Source organism: Macrobrachium nipponense, chromosome 47 (assembly GCF_015104395.2).
Source record: "Macrobrachium nipponense isolate FS-2020 chromosome 47, ASM1510439v2, whole genome shotgun sequence".
Lineage (NCBI taxonomy): Eukaryota > Metazoa > Arthropoda > Malacostraca > Decapoda > Palaemonidae > Macrobrachium > Macrobrachium nipponense.
Window position 1 is genome coordinate 1248215 of NC_087222.1, and position 9063 is coordinate 1257277.

Here is a 9063-nt window from a genome sequence, read left to right on the forward strand (position 1 = left end):
GTTTTGCACTTTTTCTTTTCTAAACACAGCGTCAGTTTCACATACGTGTGAAATCAAGCCCCCAACCCGTGCCCCGCGCAATGACTCACCCACAATTTTTCCGACCAATCAGAGTCCTCATCACCAACTTGCTCCTGAATTTGATACCCAAATTGCATTTCACATTATTTAGCAAGAAGTATTCCCAGTATTAACACCCGACTCTCCACCTCTTCAAACCGACCGTGTTTTCGCCTTTGATCGTACTTCTGTTAGGTAATCCAGACAACCTAACTTTAATGTTCTGGAAACCTATCTGCGTTCGTTGTTCGTCAGTGTTAGGACGAGCATAATTAAATACAGGGCCGGATACCAGGTGTATTGTGAATCCCGTTGCAACAACTTGCCGCCAAGGACCAGCACCCCTGGCGCATCCCAACACAACAACGGAACCGAGAACTCAAAAACAAAAGATGTTCACAGCAGGGAATAAAATTACAATTAACAAAGGATTACCTTTTTATTATCTAAAACTCTACAGTCAGGTATTTGGCCGTATCTTTCAAGATTCAAGATACATTTCAAAGACAGACCATCATCCCATTTAAGGTAAAGTTCCCAAACTATACTTCTCTATTATTAGTTAGATCAATTGTGGTTAGGTGTTAGTATATTTTAGTAATTATCAGGTAGAGAGAAATATTATTTGGGTAATTGTTGTTTTCCGCCATATTTCTACCTAACAATCCCGTGTCACTTTACCATAACTTCGAATGTTCAGTCGAACTAGACTATGAAGTTGACGTTTTCCTATGCTATTCAGAGGTTACGTAATTTCGTGCACAGGCGCGTTACGTAACTCTCGTCATTTTAAACCTATAATTTTGACAAGTATGGCCTCTAAGAGACCCCTTTCGCCCGGTAATCCCAGGGAGGACCCGCCCTTGGAGGACGAGCAAGGCTTCTCTACAGTAAGGAAGAAGAAGAAGAAGAAACAGAAGAAGATTTTGCCACCAACTTCGACCAACAATAACCTGCTCCCTACGAATTCAGCACCGAATACGGCGAGTTATGTGGAATTTCCAACACTTCCGAAGTTTAAAGCTGTCACAATCGAGGGCCAGACTTCGTATGCTGCAGTCAGGGCCCTCGAGAAAAAATATCCAGAAGCCAACCTCATAGCCAGACCGAATTTAAGGGGAGAATTTATAATTACTCCCAAGGACCAAAAAGCTGCTGAACTACTGAAGAAAGACAACCTGTGCCACCTACTTGATCCTGCTTCAAAAATAAGCAAGGGGATGATCTGCAAAGTCCCCAAATACATCACTATCGAAAGAGTCCTCGAGGTTCCCAACATCATGGAAGCCAAGATGTACTACAAAAGATGGACAGGAAACTCTAAAGATAGAAGCGACCTTCAAGGGCCAAATTCCAGCCAGGGTCAGCCTTGGGATTCTTGGCACTTACGAGACCGAAGCCTTCGTAACAGAGCCTCTGAGATGCTTCAAGTGTCAGAGGTATGGACACCACAAAAACGAATGTAAATCAGAACACATCTGTGGAGTGTGCAGTGCAAAACACGAGACAGAAGTGTGCTTGAAAAAGTACAAGGAAAAGGGCCACACAGTTGCCCGATGCCCTAACTGCAGCCAGCAACATCATGCTTGGTTTAAGGGATGCCCAGTCAGACTGCAGAGGATTTGGAAGGCGAAGGGCATCCCTCCTCCACCTGCAAGACCTCTGCAACCATCACCGACCAGGAAACCTCCCAGCAACCCCAGGTTCGATCCTAGAACGAACCTACCTCCTGTACCACAAACCACCCAACCTTCCTCCCAACCTCCTCAATCCCGGCACTACATCCCCACCCCCTCATCCTCTCCGTATCGCCAAACTCCCGCCCCTCTACCTCCTCCCCCTACTCCCCCAACCCCTCAGGTTACCCCCCTAACCTCTGCATCGCCGAAGACGTCGATTCCTGCTCGTGCCGAAGCAGGAACCCAGACAGAAGACGCAGTTGAAGAAGAAATGCAGACCGAGACACCGACTGTAGCTCCTGTTTTGTATAAAGAAGCAGGAACACAAACAGAGGAGTTTGTAGCTAAGCAAAACAGCGAAACTCGGACCTGCAAACAAGAAAATAGAACTGCAAACGTCGGAAACGAATACTTCCTCGTAGGAGAATATCAAATCAGAAAGTTCCTGCTGACCTACGAGGAGTTTGAGGCATTTTTAAATAGAGCCATCTTCAATAACGACAGTGGCAGTGGTCATCAGCTGTTCTCTGAGCTCGTCCACGCTCTGTTGGACCTAGAGATCAGTCTCCCAGATGACCTCCTGTTAGAAGATTTTAGATACAGATCTCAAACATAAAGATCGCCGCTATATGAAAAGTGCTGTTTATAGCATTAACTGCTTTTTCTTTTACTAAACAATCCTCCTTTCCCCTCCGTTTTTCGGCCGCCTCACGTCTAACGACCGAATATTTCAACTGTCACTCTAACTACCGCTTAAGCTGTCGCTTATTTTTGTTATCCTGTTTCTAAAACTGATAATATTTCGTTTTTCCTTCGTCGTTCCCTATTGCTAAACGATCGACGCTCTCTGCTTTTTTTTTTTTCGTAAAGTGAAATATGGCACTTGAACTCCATAGAGTTGCGCATTTTTTTTCCGTTTTTCTACGACTATAAATTTTTCGATTTCATTACTGGCTATCTCTGACTCGCCAGGACTCGCTACTATCGATCTTTATCTTCTACTAATGGGTACCTTAGGGTTTAAAGGGGTTTGTAACCTTGCCTATTCACTTTTCCTTTCACCTTTGAATCCATACCATTCCACCTGCACATTCCATAGAAATCATAAATAAAAAGATCGCCTCATATCCTTAAATCACCAATGCATCTAAAAAAATAATTCAAATGACCTACGGGCTGCTACATTAGCTAAAGCCCGTGCTGGCATAAAGCCAGCTTAATACTCCAACAACAACAACTATGCTATTTTGCTTGCCTTACAAGAAGTTAATGTAATATTTTGCCGGTCATCTGCAACTAATCTGTTATATACCCTTGAACTCTGTACATCGGTACATCGCACCTGTTGGTACTGTTGCGAATTATTTGCTCTTGACTTACTTCTAGCGCGGTGGTCTGGGCGATAAAAAGGTCTAAAGGACTAGACTCTACAACTCGGTCGAGGGATTGAGGAAGCAAGGTTTACAGTTTTAAACTTTCATTTAAAAATAAACTATGATTACACTTGAAACATTGCCCCACATATTATGTACAAGTTAATTCTAAGTGAAAAGGTCACAAGAAACATTTAATACGACAACTCAATGAATTAAAGTAGCACATGGCCGTTGCAATTCCATGTCTATGAGACGGACCAAGAGATAAAAAAAATAAAGAAATCTGACACCAAAATCCATGTAATTGGATTACTCACTTTACGTTTGTCAATACAAACTCGAATTAGGCTTCATTATTCATAGGAAGCGTGAGATACCCCGCAATAAACTTACACTATAGCATGTTAACTGAATCAAAGTTACAACTCTGGCTGTGTGGGGAGGAGAAGACGATCCGCCTTACCTTTATCTTTTCTCCTCGGTACCTGGGAAGTGAATGCACACTATGCATGGCGTTGCCCTCGAGCACAACTTTTGTGAATTCATGGTGTAACAATCCTTGACGCTTGATGCTTTACTCTATTGCATCTCATCTTTATGCATTAACTAAAAGATATGGTAATTATGTCTTAAGGTAGATGACGAACTCTAGTTTTACATGATGTGTTGTAACTTAAGTAAACTCAATGGATTCCCCCGTAGACGAAGGTTTTTGCAAGGCGCGCTTCCTTCGTTTTATCTTATATACATGGTTAATTTTGTTTAGTTTTATAAGAAATATAAAGTTTATAGCAGGTTATTTCGCTTTCCTTCCCCACAGTTTCATAATGATTAGTTTGTTTTTCACATACTACCCGTGACATAAGTCACGTAGTCACTTGCATTCGTCATTGATTCTTCTTCTTACTCAAGTTAAACTGATTAGTAACCATTCAATTTAGGAACCGAGTGCACTCGGCTCGAATCGCCCATCCCTATCAGATACTGACTGAAGGAATACATGTATATGCTTCAATGGAGATAAATCAGGCAATCTTTATTTGATTTACAACTGTAAAATCATTGCCATAGTCAAAATATGAGATGTTGTATTACTTCATTATGACTTTCTTAGATACATTATTCTTTCATCAAATTACTGTCGAAGGTAAAGGACAGATTCACTGCCAATAAAATTATGAGAAGAAAATTTATTCTTACTCAATTCCAGATGTCATTCAACTATAATATTGGATTTGGCCTCTTAAGATATTTTTTATATTTTGTAATTAAACATTCAATATAACAATCTGAAATGGTAATATATGACATCCTTGACTTTCAAAACATGTTTAGATCCAAAAATCAGACAAGTAGAAGCAAAGGTATGCAATATTCTACAAACTGGTAGCTGCATGGCAGACATTTTGAAATTTCGTGTCTGGCCGAGTTAGCCCAAATTTTGAAGAGGTGCACCCTAAAACCAACCTTCAATCCTTGGTCCAGGATGAACAGTCATAGGAACCCCTCAGTGGGAACTCTACTTTCTAGAAAGCTGACAATAACCTATATATCAATTTGAATACCGGCAAAATAATATCGACGTTACAATTACGAAGGGTTTTAAGAGATCCATTTTTTATGTTCTTTCATGTAGTGATCTACTTTAGGATGCTCAACCATCTCCTAAAAACATTTAGCACTTGCTAAGAAATATGTGCCATTATCAGAAATGACAAGATTTTGAAAAGGGTAAAAGGCACAAGACCTACGAAACAATATAATAAAATCTTTCACAAACTGTTTGCCATAGGAGTCAAGAGGGAAACTACCTTCTTTGAAATTATTATACATATACACTAGGATAGTAAGATTTCTGTACAACTTGCATCCAATAAACACTAGGTCTGGGAATAATTAACCAAGACCTTACTGTTCTAATAAATCTGAAAACATATAACCTGTTACCCTGAACAATTTAAACAAAGTTGAATATCCTGTGTAATGAAATACTGGATCAACCCTAGGCAATTCTTGAGAGATCTCAGAGACATTTTCACATACGAGAACGCTAGATTTCTGAACAAGTCATTCATCAGGATGAGTAACCATTTAGACCAGAAAACCAAATTGGTGAATTACTGAACTGCTCAAATGAAATACCTCTTGTGGTTAAGTCAGCTGGATTTTCAGCAGACGCAACATGTAGGAGCTGAAGGACAGGACCGTTTTCATATTAGCAACTCTATTTCGAACATAAGGTATCTTACTATTGGCATTTCTTACCTACTTATAGTTACTTAAGAGTCTGAACGAATTACAACTGTTTCCATACTGATATCATCCATTTGTTCTTCCACTTTCTTCACCACTCCTGGCCTGTCACAATACCCAGTAGGCCTACCTCCTACTGCTCCCTCTCCCATGAATCCCTTCATCATCTCCTGCACTGCATTCATCATTACTCCGAATTTTTCGTCCATTTTCTTACCCATTCTCTCTTCCGCTCCTTTCACCTCTTCTTTCAATTCCACTTTCGCACTCCTTAGCATTCCTATCATTTCCTCTAACTCGCTCTTCAGCTCCTCACACTTTACCCTCAACCTCTTATTCTCTTCTTCCACTCTTTCCTTAGCTTCCCTCAACAACTGCAACTCCTCCTTCTGCCTCTCCACTTCAATCAAACCTTCCATACTCATTTTCCTTCACCAATCATACAACCCACCACACCAACCGTCCTGCCGTTGCCACACCAGCAGCCCCACGTTGGGCGCCAATAAATAATGGGGCAGGATTACAAGCCAAAACCAAAAAAACTTTCTCTCTGGATATAGCTGGGCTAGGCTAGGCTAGGCTAGCTGTTGTAACACAATGCACAAACAACTGAACAAGGACAACAACCACACAACAATTCAATAACTATACAACAAAAGACCACTGCACAAATAATCACTATCAGCACCAAAATCCAATAACACGACAAGTCAACACACCACCCACAATACCAAGGAACCACAACAACTCACCAACAACACTCAACAACTCCAACAACTAATCTTCAACACAACAGAACTCATAAGCACAACAAATTCAACAACACAGGCACAACAACCTTCAAAACACACAATTCCAACAATAATTCAAACAACCGCTTCAAAAAACACACAAACAACTGACCATCAATAATATTTAAGACTGCGAAAAACACCGAGTTTCCCTCACCAGCTCTGATCACAGACTCCCTCGCCTCCTAACTCTCATAACAGATGCTCACCACTGATATTCACGGCGATCGCCACAACAGATACACGCTTACGATCCGCCATCAAACCACTCCCATTTATTCCTCCACCAATTTTGCTCTCTCTTTCTCTTTCCCGCAACCTTCGGAGACGTTGTCAAATATAAACTACCATCATTACTCCTCCATACTATCACAAACAAATTGAAATAGTCTGCCCTAATAAACAAGTTAATATTCTTTAATACATTTTCCTTATCTCTTCGTCAGCCATTGTACTTCAATTACTTAGCAAGTGACTTTTTACGTTACTTAGTCCTATATTATGGATGGGAGTATTTACATCATCATGGACTACCTACTTCGAACAAATAACCCTTATGACAAAGAAGTCAATTGATAAAATGTATGGCTAATATATTTGATAATCTAGCTGAATTCACTCCATCGAAGTCGTTGTAGGATACGTTGAGCCCTCATGGCACTACGATGCAGCTGCCTGTCGTATGATGAAGTCTTGAGTGGCTGTATTAAGTTGCTTCCATTTCGACATCATAGAAAGTTTCCATTATATGTAAAAGGTTACTACTGCCACCATTGTAATAAGGGATGTCTTACAGAGTTATGTACAGTGCAATAGGTTACCAAACCTAACAAAAGATACATGTGTACGAATGAACACCTCTTTTTAGGTTAAACTTACTCATCAGAGTTCTTGTGGGAGCAAAAGTAGGTTCCCAGAGCAGGAGGAGGTTTTCGTTCGTATGTTTGTTGTTTTGCATACCTAGCCTTCGCGCTCATCCTGTGTCTGATATTTTTGGCAATTCTTTCCTCGTCGACCTGTAACCTGATTCAGAGTTAAGCTTTTACTCTAAGGAATGTTTTACACATTTCTTTTTATCATGGAATTGATATACTTATCATTACATATGTACTCTACATGATAGTACATCGAATTCCCCTTGTACTACTTGTGACCCAAAATGAGCGATATTAATGAGACATGTTTAATGACAGGCAGATTCAACTTTTTAGCCAACCAGCTAGAAATAAAACTACACCGGCTATTGTATCTAAAAACAAGAGAGTTCGAAATGGTTGTTTGTGGGCGTACAAAACCGCAGTAGCCATGGGTAACAATGTGGCTGGTAAGGTTTTTCATTGCTGTCTTTTGATGGGTTTCTTTGATTTACATTACGATTCTGCCCTTGGTTCTTAATGGGTTCAGAAACTATATGCGGAGGTCTTGCGGATGACTGGAAACTCATACTGGCTGCTGAAGGCACACTAGACCAGGATTTACCACTATCTCTTTCACAAATCAAACTATGATGTCTTCCATTACATAATTTGCTGTTAAGTTTGCTACTGCACTGTTTATTACTATGGCCAGAAGCGAAGCAACTGAAGCATTTTCGTGACAAAACAAGTTGGCACTTTTTCACCGCTGCATTTGTATGCTTTGAACAGCTAAAAGCGGAATGATTTCCATTGCAGAACAGATACGATACCGGGGTGTTGGTTTCCAATGCCTTTGATCGCGACGGTTATGACAAGTCTTCTACCAAGTGCTTTTTGCTGGGTTAATGAAGTGTTATTCCAATTTAAGTGATTTTTCTGTGTTTTTGAGTGGTCACGTGGCCACATTAATGTCTTCTAAATTTGGGGTGCTGTACCACCCAAGTTCACGCATTAATACTTTGTCTTTTTGTTAACATTGATAAATATTAGTTTTGCAATAAAATTGTTAAAATCCTCTGTGTTTACCATTCGAGTTGTCCTTGTGCACGGGCTGGAACCTGTCCCCTAAGGTAGGGCTATCAGCCTCCATCCATCTGGCACAAACCTAAAAATCAGTCAATATAACATTCGCGACAGTCATTATGTAAGGCAAGATGCAGTTATCAATCACCATGCAAGACAGGCCTAAAATATTAACACGTGTAAATTTAATTAATTTTGGAAAGAGTGGAAATAATGTGTCTCAAAAGGCGTCTCATTCATTCTAAAAGCACATACTAGACCATTTACAATATTTACTAAAGATAATAATACGCAGTTTAAATGGCAGTATCTTGCAAATAGTCAAGTTAAAGTCCATGGTTTTAAGGGTAGTCAACCAAAATTAACTCTTCCAGTGGTCAAAATTAGTTCAGATATGAATCATGACTACTTTGGCTATTAAGGCTAATTTGTAGACTTGTTAAAAACTACTGAGAATTACGCTCCAAAATGATCACTAGCAAGTTTCGTAAGTTGTGTAACTTGAATGCTTTTGATATAAGGCAGTTTGCTTATAAAGTAATGAAAAATAGAGTACATTATATCTCAAATGTAATGATTGAGTGACGGAAAGACTGAAAAATATAAGCAGATGACTTTTACCTCTTTCATGTCCTTGTTGTATCTTTATCTTTTGGGCCTTTTTCCCTCTAAATAATTCGTCTGCCCTGTCATGTCAGCTGTCATATTCAATGAAAAGGACTATCATCTTTCTATCCCACAAATTCGTATGAAAAACTTCTGTTCCTGAAGTATATTATAAATATTATTATATTATCATATCTAAAATTAATTTTCTTTCAGTAATATAGCAATTTATTACAAAATAATTGGCCCCTCAGATTTTCTGCTAAATTTATTTTGATAACACAAGAAAGGCAGACGAAGATGACCGTACGAACATCCAAATTTGTTTAACATTTATGAACTCCAACAAGACAATGTA